The 8,246-nt window shown below is 41.6% G+C and overlaps 1 long non-coding RNA gene across 1 annotated transcript in view; it reads left to right on the forward strand.

Moving 5' to 3' along the window:
- Positions 1-7,599, forward strand: part of LOC116684157 (uncharacterized) — a 17,759-nt gene extending 10,160 nt beyond the window's left edge. The window contains exon 3 of the long non-coding RNA XR_004330766.1: positions 7,587-7,599. This is a non-coding gene — a long non-coding RNA (uncharacterized LOC116684157). The remainder of the gene's footprint in view (positions 1-7,586) is intronic.
- Positions 7,600-8,246: the final 647 nt, after the last annotated feature.

The following is an 8,246-nucleotide window of genomic DNA, read 5'->3' on the forward strand; positions in this document are numbered from 1 at the left end:
ACGCAATTCCAATGTGTGTGCGGTGCACAGAATGTGCACAAGGGAGTCCCCAACCGCAGCAAGTTGCCGGAGTTTGGCACAACGCTGTTGAGGATTCCAAAGTTGACCGCAGCCCCATCTGTGCACACAGCAACCAACTTTGTTGTCCAGTCATCCAAACCTGTGTCCTGGAAAAGTCTCACAAGTCGTCTTTATGGCCTGCGCGGTTTGGTCAGCACCCAATTCAATCAATCAATAAAGTCGAGGTAAACTCTCGTTGCTGGACACAGACACAATGTAAAAGATTTCCTGCTAGTTTTTGTGATGTCCTCAGATCCATCAAAAGAGGCCCCCAAAAATCAGCAGACTGCAACCTGGCTCGTAACTCCCCTCTGATGGTGTGAGCGATGCTCTTGCATTATACGTGCGCTCGCTTCACGTGAATGATATGCGCCTTCGACATTTGCTTAGCCGCTTCAGTAAAGGAATATCCTCAGAATAGGAAGACATGGGACGTACGTGTTTGCTTTATGGAAGGCAACAAGAAAAATATTAAACAGAGCTTGCCGTGTTCTTCATTCAGCTTGTCTTGCCCTCTGGCAAGTGGTCGACTGGACATTTTATCTCGGCTAGCTTGTTTAAGCAAGGCTTGCGCCACATGCGTGTGCTCCTTGCTCTTTTCATGTTTGTCAAATAAAGGATGGTTGAAATTCTTTGAGCCTTTATAAAACGCACCTGGTTTGTCCGCTAGATGTGGATTTGAGTGGCAAATCTTGCACCACATTTCAGTGTGCTCCTCGTTAGCTTCCAGCCACTGCCACATCTGGAGCCACTTTTCCGAAAAAACTCTTTCTTCGGCTCTGGCTCCAGTTGGTGTTTCTTTGTAGGTGGCGGAATGCCAAAGAAGCTGTTAATGTCTGTTGCTTTTTGGACATCTTTGACCGTAGTTTGCAAGCAACATGTCATGTGTAAGGTTAGATGAGAAGATCGGTCAAGTACGCAAGGGGTAGTGAAAACAAGTGGCATTACGCTTTCCTGATTTTTTGTCGCGCATGCGTACTTGCGTACAGGTATGTGCACCCTGCTTATAGAGATTGTGCATATGGTTGTAACACATGTTCTCGCGTTGGGAAAAGGGTTTGAAATTAAGCCTTAGTCCGTAGGTTACATTTCCGAGGAACATTAATTCCCTCTGCTCACTTTTAAGAAAGGCTAAATATAAACATTTTATTCTAGAGTGCTTACATGGAGGCTAGTTAAAGACACTTTACAAGTAAAATCAGCACATTATCACATAAAAACACGAAACATGAAACAAGCTATTTAAAGCAATTAAAACACAGTTTAGCCTACTATTTTTAACCCTCACACATTCAGTCGGGTCCGCTATGTTGGGCTTTTTCTCTCCGTTGATAACAGCGTATTCCCTTTTTGCATATTCTTCCCTCCTTGTTACTTTCCATTAGAAGCTGCTGCTCATTGGGTGAAACATATGGCGCATGCGTCTTCTCCATTTCTCATCAGTAAATCTGTGGTCGATAAAGTGGTCTATTTGAGAAAGCAGTGAACGTGCACTTATTCAGCTATCTACACCTGGCTTGACATAGCTTCCCTGTTCATCCTGCCTCGGCAAACGTGCAAACGATTAAGCCGCGATGAGGAGCTCACACTAAGTCAAGCCGCGCTTTTTCACTTATCCTGGATATCTTTATTCTACTTTCGTGCAACAGGCCCCTGGACGCGGAAGAAATCCCAATGACTCTGTAAACTATGTCCTGTTTTCTGTATGAATCCTGGCTGTTAACCAATTTCTCTGTAAGGGACAACAAAAACCTTGACTTTTTACTTTGATTTGCCCTGCAGCACTGTGTGTGTGTGTGGGGGTGTGTGTGTGTGTGTGTGGTGTGGTGTGTGTGTTGTGTGTGTGTGTGTGTACGTTCATCAAGTCAATCAGGTTTAATTAAACTGTACAATGATTAAGGGGCAATTCCACATACACACACACACAGTGATGGTGGTGCACTAGCCCACAGCATCTTGAGAGTGACTAATCTACTATTAGCACTTGTCTCCCAGGCCCTCCCTTCCCCCTTCCCCTCCTCTCGCCACCCCTCTCACCACTCTCTTCCTCTTCCTCTGCTCTTTCTCCTACTTCACTACTTCAGCTCAAGGTGTTCCTGATTGATAAGGGTTTAGCATATTTTGAAAAATAACAGTGGTAAATATGAAATGACACAATCTTAATTCATTGATCAGGTTTTTACTGGCACTTCAGGATTTCACTGTTTTTTTTATTTCTTCGCCCCCCTCTTCTTTTCTTTGCCTTTGAACTGTTCTTTTCTCCTTCTCTGTACTGTTTCTCCTTACCATTATGTTTCTGTCCAATCTTTCTCATCATCCTCTCCTCCTGTACCATCGCTCATCCATTTCATACCTCTACCTTTTGCTCTGTTTTGCTCTCTCTTTCTTTTTCGGTAATTTATTCTCTTTCTCCCTCCAGTCTTCCTCTCCCCCCCACCACCTCCTCCTCCCTCTCCTGAGTCCCTCCATGGTGATTTTATCTGCGAGATAAGCTGGGTGTCAGACACGAAATGTTCTCCAATTTCTGTGTGTCTGCTGCTGGTGGAAATGGGCAGACTGAAAGATAAAGTCGAAGAAAGACGACGAGGGAGGGAGGGAAGGAGGGAGTAGGAATAGAGTGAAATGAACTAAGATCCGAACAGACGGTTAGGGGGAAGATGGAGGAAAATGAGACAAGCATAGTAGGGAAAAGACAAAAAGGCATATTTACTTTATACCGTTAGCCATTACTCACAGATTTGCTTGGTATTGACTGAAACAGTAGAATAAGCTTCATAGTTTAAGTTAAATAGTTTGAATTTTGGGAAACACACTTATTTCTTTTTTGCAGAGAGTCAGATGAAAAGATTGATACTGTTCTCAAATGTCTGTAGGGTACTAATGTAGCTGCAGCCAACTGCTGGTTGGCTTAGTCATATACACCGGTAGAAGGTGCTCAATTTATGAGCAGATATCTGTTATAAATGTTGCAAAGGCAGCTCTAGCAGGAGTGCAGGCATACACTTCTCTTCGACACAGTGGCATACATTTTTTAAATTATTACTTACTCTTCAAACATTTTGAGAGCAAATCTTTTACATCATCTCCCTATTATTTTTCATCTTTTTCTCCTCCCTCAGGAGACAGTGTTGTGTTGCGTATTTCATTGACGTCTGAATCCCTCTGTGGCCCTCCCCGCTCAGGACACAACTGTCATTGCAAACTCATTGTTGTGGAACAAATGTGTGAATCCTCAGAGTATTTTAAATCTAGTCAAGGGTAACAGGTTTTCCAAGATTACTAACAATGCCAGGCTGAATCTTTGGAAAAATTTGTAGAAATGGATGCATTAAACATAAATGGTGCAGCCGTAGAAAATATATGGGAAATCAGATTTTAAACAAAACAAAACATATAAATCACGTACAAATCACATGCAGGCTGTTGTGGTTTTGGACATTTAGTAACATCAATTACTGGTTTTAATGGTTATTTCGCCAAAGAAGTAGGGGAATTGCCAACTCAGAAATGAAAATTACTCCTTCCTCAGGAGTCTAAAAAAATTAAAGTCACCAAAATTAGAGATGAAGCGTTGTAGCGTTTTCTGTAAGGTAACCAAAACTGAGTGTGAATATATCACTGTTGAATGAAGCTAAAGCACAGTTTAGTCAGATTATTCTTTGCATGTTAGGCTTTAGTTTTATTTGTCATCACGCTTACTCATTTTTTCCTGAGTCCTGTCCTGTCTGGGGCTGTCAATCATGATATTAGCTGTTCATCAGCTGGTCACATCAGCTGATTGCATCTATCCATAGCACAGTGACACACCAACATAGTTATCCTATCATCCTGCCGTCCCGCTGTTTAAATTATGATATTTCTGTACATTCATGCTGCTGTTATGCACGTGGCATGTTTCTGGCTGTTACACTGTTAAATTTCTTCTGTTGTTGTCAGTTGTCATTTCAGTGCAAATCGTCACAAATGGCAAAGCACCCCTCTGCCTCATATCACAGACAGACTTGCAGATTTTTGGCACATCAGCCTCATCAAATCAGCAGCCACTACCACCACCACGCCGGTGTCTGAACTCCATGGGGGAATATACTGTAGATGCTGTGCTGCTCAGGTGAGACACCTCCCAATTTACAGTTCTCCTCTAGAGTCACCATAGACTTGTGCCAAGACTTCAATTTTAGTTTTAAAATAATTTTGGAGGGGTTAATATGTGGAAATCAAATTCATTAACGTGTTGTACAACTCAAGTCAAGAGATAACTCAAGAGATAATGGATAAAATGATAAGTGTTTCTTGTAAAAACATGTACAGTGTCTATTTGTTTTCACAGGAAAACATAGGAATTGCTTGGATTGGCTTGGAGATACACAGGAATTTGTCATCACCTGTAGTCACAATAGTAGTGAAACCGGAATACTACTAAATTTAAAATTTACCATTCTGCACATTCTACATTCTATTTTTGGTTTAAAAATTACTCTAAGATTGTCAGAAGTGTGTCCATGCAGAACTGTGTGAATTGTATCATTTACCCAGTGAGAAAGCTAAACTGGTGAGCCACCGTGCTGAAAAAAATTGACACAAAGATAGACTACTGCGCAGACAAAGGGAAGCCTTCATGCATATATGTCTGCTTTAGGATCACCCCTCAGAGCACAAAGCAGTGGTGTGTGTGTGTGTGTGGGCGTGTGTGTGTGTGTGCGTGTATTAGGTTTAACTACATTTGTGGGAACCAAAAACGGGAATACAGTATACTTATGGGGTCCTGACAGCTTTGTGGGGACAAAATGCTGGTCCCCACAACGAAAGGGCTGTTGAGGAATAAGACTTGGTTTTAGGAGTAGGGTTATAGTTAGGTTATGGTTAGGGTGAGGGTGAGGGTGTAAGGTTAGGCATTTAGGTTTGATGGTTAAGGTAGGGTAAGGGGCTAGGGAATGCATTGTGTCAAAGATAGTGAGACACACTTGTGTGTGCGTGTGGTGTGTGTGTGTGGGTGTGGTGTGGGTGGTCCGGGTTATGCTCTCGAGTTATGTAAGCTATTGGGCTCAACTCTGCAACAGTAAGGGTGGGGGTGCAGTTGGTTTCAAAAATATAATTTACAGGGGATAAAACCATAACACACACACACACACACACACACACACACCACCACACTCCTGTTCAATTCAACAACAAAAAAAGCATTTTTCCATTTCAATTCTCCAAACTTTTTTCCGGCACTTTGACTTTAAGCATAATCCTCTTTTCTATCCTCATTTCTCTTTCTGCAAAATCACAACCTATCTCTCTTCAGCTTCATTATTACGTGGCCGAGTGATCTCGCGCCATGTGTGTGCACAAACAGCACAGTGCTGTATCTTGCTGTGTGAGTGCCAGGCTGCCACTAACGGCAGAAACATATCCGCTTTTCCAACAAATGCCACCATTTGTTTGAGACTCTGAAGCCTGAGTGTCTGTGTTGCGTGTTTATTTGATGATAGGCCTACATGGGATTACTATAAGATAACATGGTAAAATACAATCATACTAAATTGCTGTAATGATTATCTTCTAGTATTTTTGTAACTGTGAACAAAGCAAGATTTAGGGGTAGATTTAGTTCTTGGGAACAGGAATTGGTTTTAGAAGGGGGGGAGCCTGAGTTGATTGCAATTTTTTACTGTGTGTGATTCCTTTATACATATTTAATGAGCATTGTTGAAGGGGGCCTGATCTCCAAGATCTTCATTGTCAACAACTGCTGTAATCGTAGTGATATGACAATAAAGAACTGTGTGAGAAGTTAACCAATAAAATGATTAGATGCTGTTCAAAAAAGTACTTTCTTCTGTCTCTGCACACATAGCCTACCTAAGGGAAATTGTTTATTTGGTTTTATTTTTATTTTTAGGTTTATTAATCCGAGCCAAAGCTCAATGAATTACTTTGTATCATACAAAAAGAGCCACACTGACTGTTTTGGACATGCAGGGGAAAACAGATAAGTTGGATCAGGTTATTGGGCCCAGCAGACCCGAAAGTATTGAGGGTGTAGCTGCAAACACCTAGAGGACTCTATTCAGACTTATTTATTTCATCATCCCTTGAGACGGAGCCTGCATGGACCCTGTTCAAAACCTCATCATGGAAGCAGCTGCATCACTCTGTGGCCAGAAGGTGGTGGTTGGTGCTTGTCATGGTGGAAGCCAAAGAGCTTAAGCAGTGGCTGACTGAAGAAGAAAGAGGGCCTTCCAGGCTCAGGATGACATGGACTCCGCAGAGAAGAACCAGCAGGCCAGGGAGCTGAGGTGGCTCGAAACAGAAAACAAAAATACATAGTAGGAGATCACCCGGCAATGGATGATGACTTCTGGACAGCTACCTCGAGGAGCTAAGTGAGCACTTGCAACTGCAATACAAGTTAATTTCTTATTATCATCAACAAAACCAAAAATGTATTTTCAACCAGTTGAATTAGTAAATTAAAAACATTTAATGTCAAGAATTACAACCATATATAAAAAAGGATTATATCATGCAGACTTTAGGCTCACCAAAACAATTTATTAGAATTGAATTTTAGGTCTTCACAGAACAATAATCCAACAAATAAATGAAATCTGGAGGTTAAACAGACAGCAACATGATGCAAACACAACTTAATGCACATGTGTTGCTTGGATGGCCACGACAACACATAAGGAGCGGTTACAACCAATCATGATTACTAATTTTGCTCAAAAGCAAATTGTGTGTGTGTGTGTGTGTGCGTGCGCGTGTGTGTGCGCACATCAGGCACTCTTTCTGAAGTGTATTAATGGAATGATCAGCATGCACTGTCTCATATGATTTCCTTTAATCATGCTGCTAAGTCTGCCAAGAGCAGATGGCTCCCCCGACAACATACACACACACACACACCACACACACACACACATATGATGGACAATCTCAGGGCATGTTCAGAGAGAGAATATTATGACAGGCCAGTGACCATAACTCCCAGCTGGTGGAGCGATTATACTCTTCTTCTACACACCTACAACAAAGTGAAGCCGTGGAATTATTTTTTACACAGACTGAGAATAAAGTGATTTATCAAGTCCTTTTTTTTCAATCTTCTAGCTATTTGTAAACATCTAAGTCTCTGGAATGACTCTAGGGGCTGTAATCCATAAACCTGCTCAGTCTATTGAGGACAATGAGAGAGAACTATCAAATTAAACTTAAAAGCAAAACTGTTGTTGCGGTAATAGCTGGGCTAACGCCTGCAGGTTAAAAGATTGTTTTGAATGTTAAAGCACAACTCAATAGTGGTGCTGTGCTTGGCGATCCCACAAATGTACAAAAATGTTCATGTGAAAAGCAAAGAGAAGAAAAGGATGCGGTGTCCTGTGAAATGATGTGAAACTGTGGCTGCAGCAACAAGCTCCGCACATGACAAAATGAGGTCAGCTTGGCTGTGCTGAAATAAAACTTCAACACAGTAGGTTTTGTTGAATAATGTTTGCGATCTTTCCACAACATAAAAGTTTCCATTTCGAAAGAAGTACTGTGTGCAGTGCGTTGTTTTTATGTTGCCTAAGGTCTCCACTCTACACAAAACAGTTACATTTTAGGGACTCTTAATCCAGAGTGAGTAATGATCCTGACCAGGTAGGAGAAAGATCTGTGATTGTCTGTGACTCTAATCCTTTCATCCAAATATATATGACAATGACCCTAACACAAAGATGATGATAGAATAGCGTGTAGCATAGAACGTGGGGTTCGCTTTAGATTCAGTGAGGTTGTTTGCAAGAAACAGTTGATGCTTAAAGCACAACATTTCTACAAAGCAAACCTCAGCACAGTTAGTTTAGTCTGCTGTTTAGTCTGTTTAAAGGAATACGCCACAATGGTTGAAATAGGCTTATCCCGCTCTCCCCTAGTGTAGATAGGTGGGCCAACACATTTTTTGTCTCAGTGCATGCATTGTTAGGCAGCGCTGCCACTAGTTGCTTATGAATTGAATGGAACCTATGTTGCTGGTTAGTATGTTGTGAGTTAAAGTGAGCAACCAAAAACACAATAAGTACTCTTTGTGGCCTGCATATTCACAACGAGTGCAAATAGCAGTGCAGATTAAGACTAGACAATTTTTAGGCAGATATGATTTGGGAACATATAGTTGGAAGCACAGTCGAAGCACTGCTACATGGGCGCAGAGA

This window comes from Etheostoma spectabile, chromosome 3 (assembly GCF_008692095.1).
Source record: "Etheostoma spectabile isolate EspeVRDwgs_2016 chromosome 3, UIUC_Espe_1.0, whole genome shotgun sequence".
Taxonomy (NCBI): domain Eukaryota; kingdom Metazoa; phylum Chordata; class Actinopteri; order Perciformes; family Percidae; genus Etheostoma; species Etheostoma spectabile.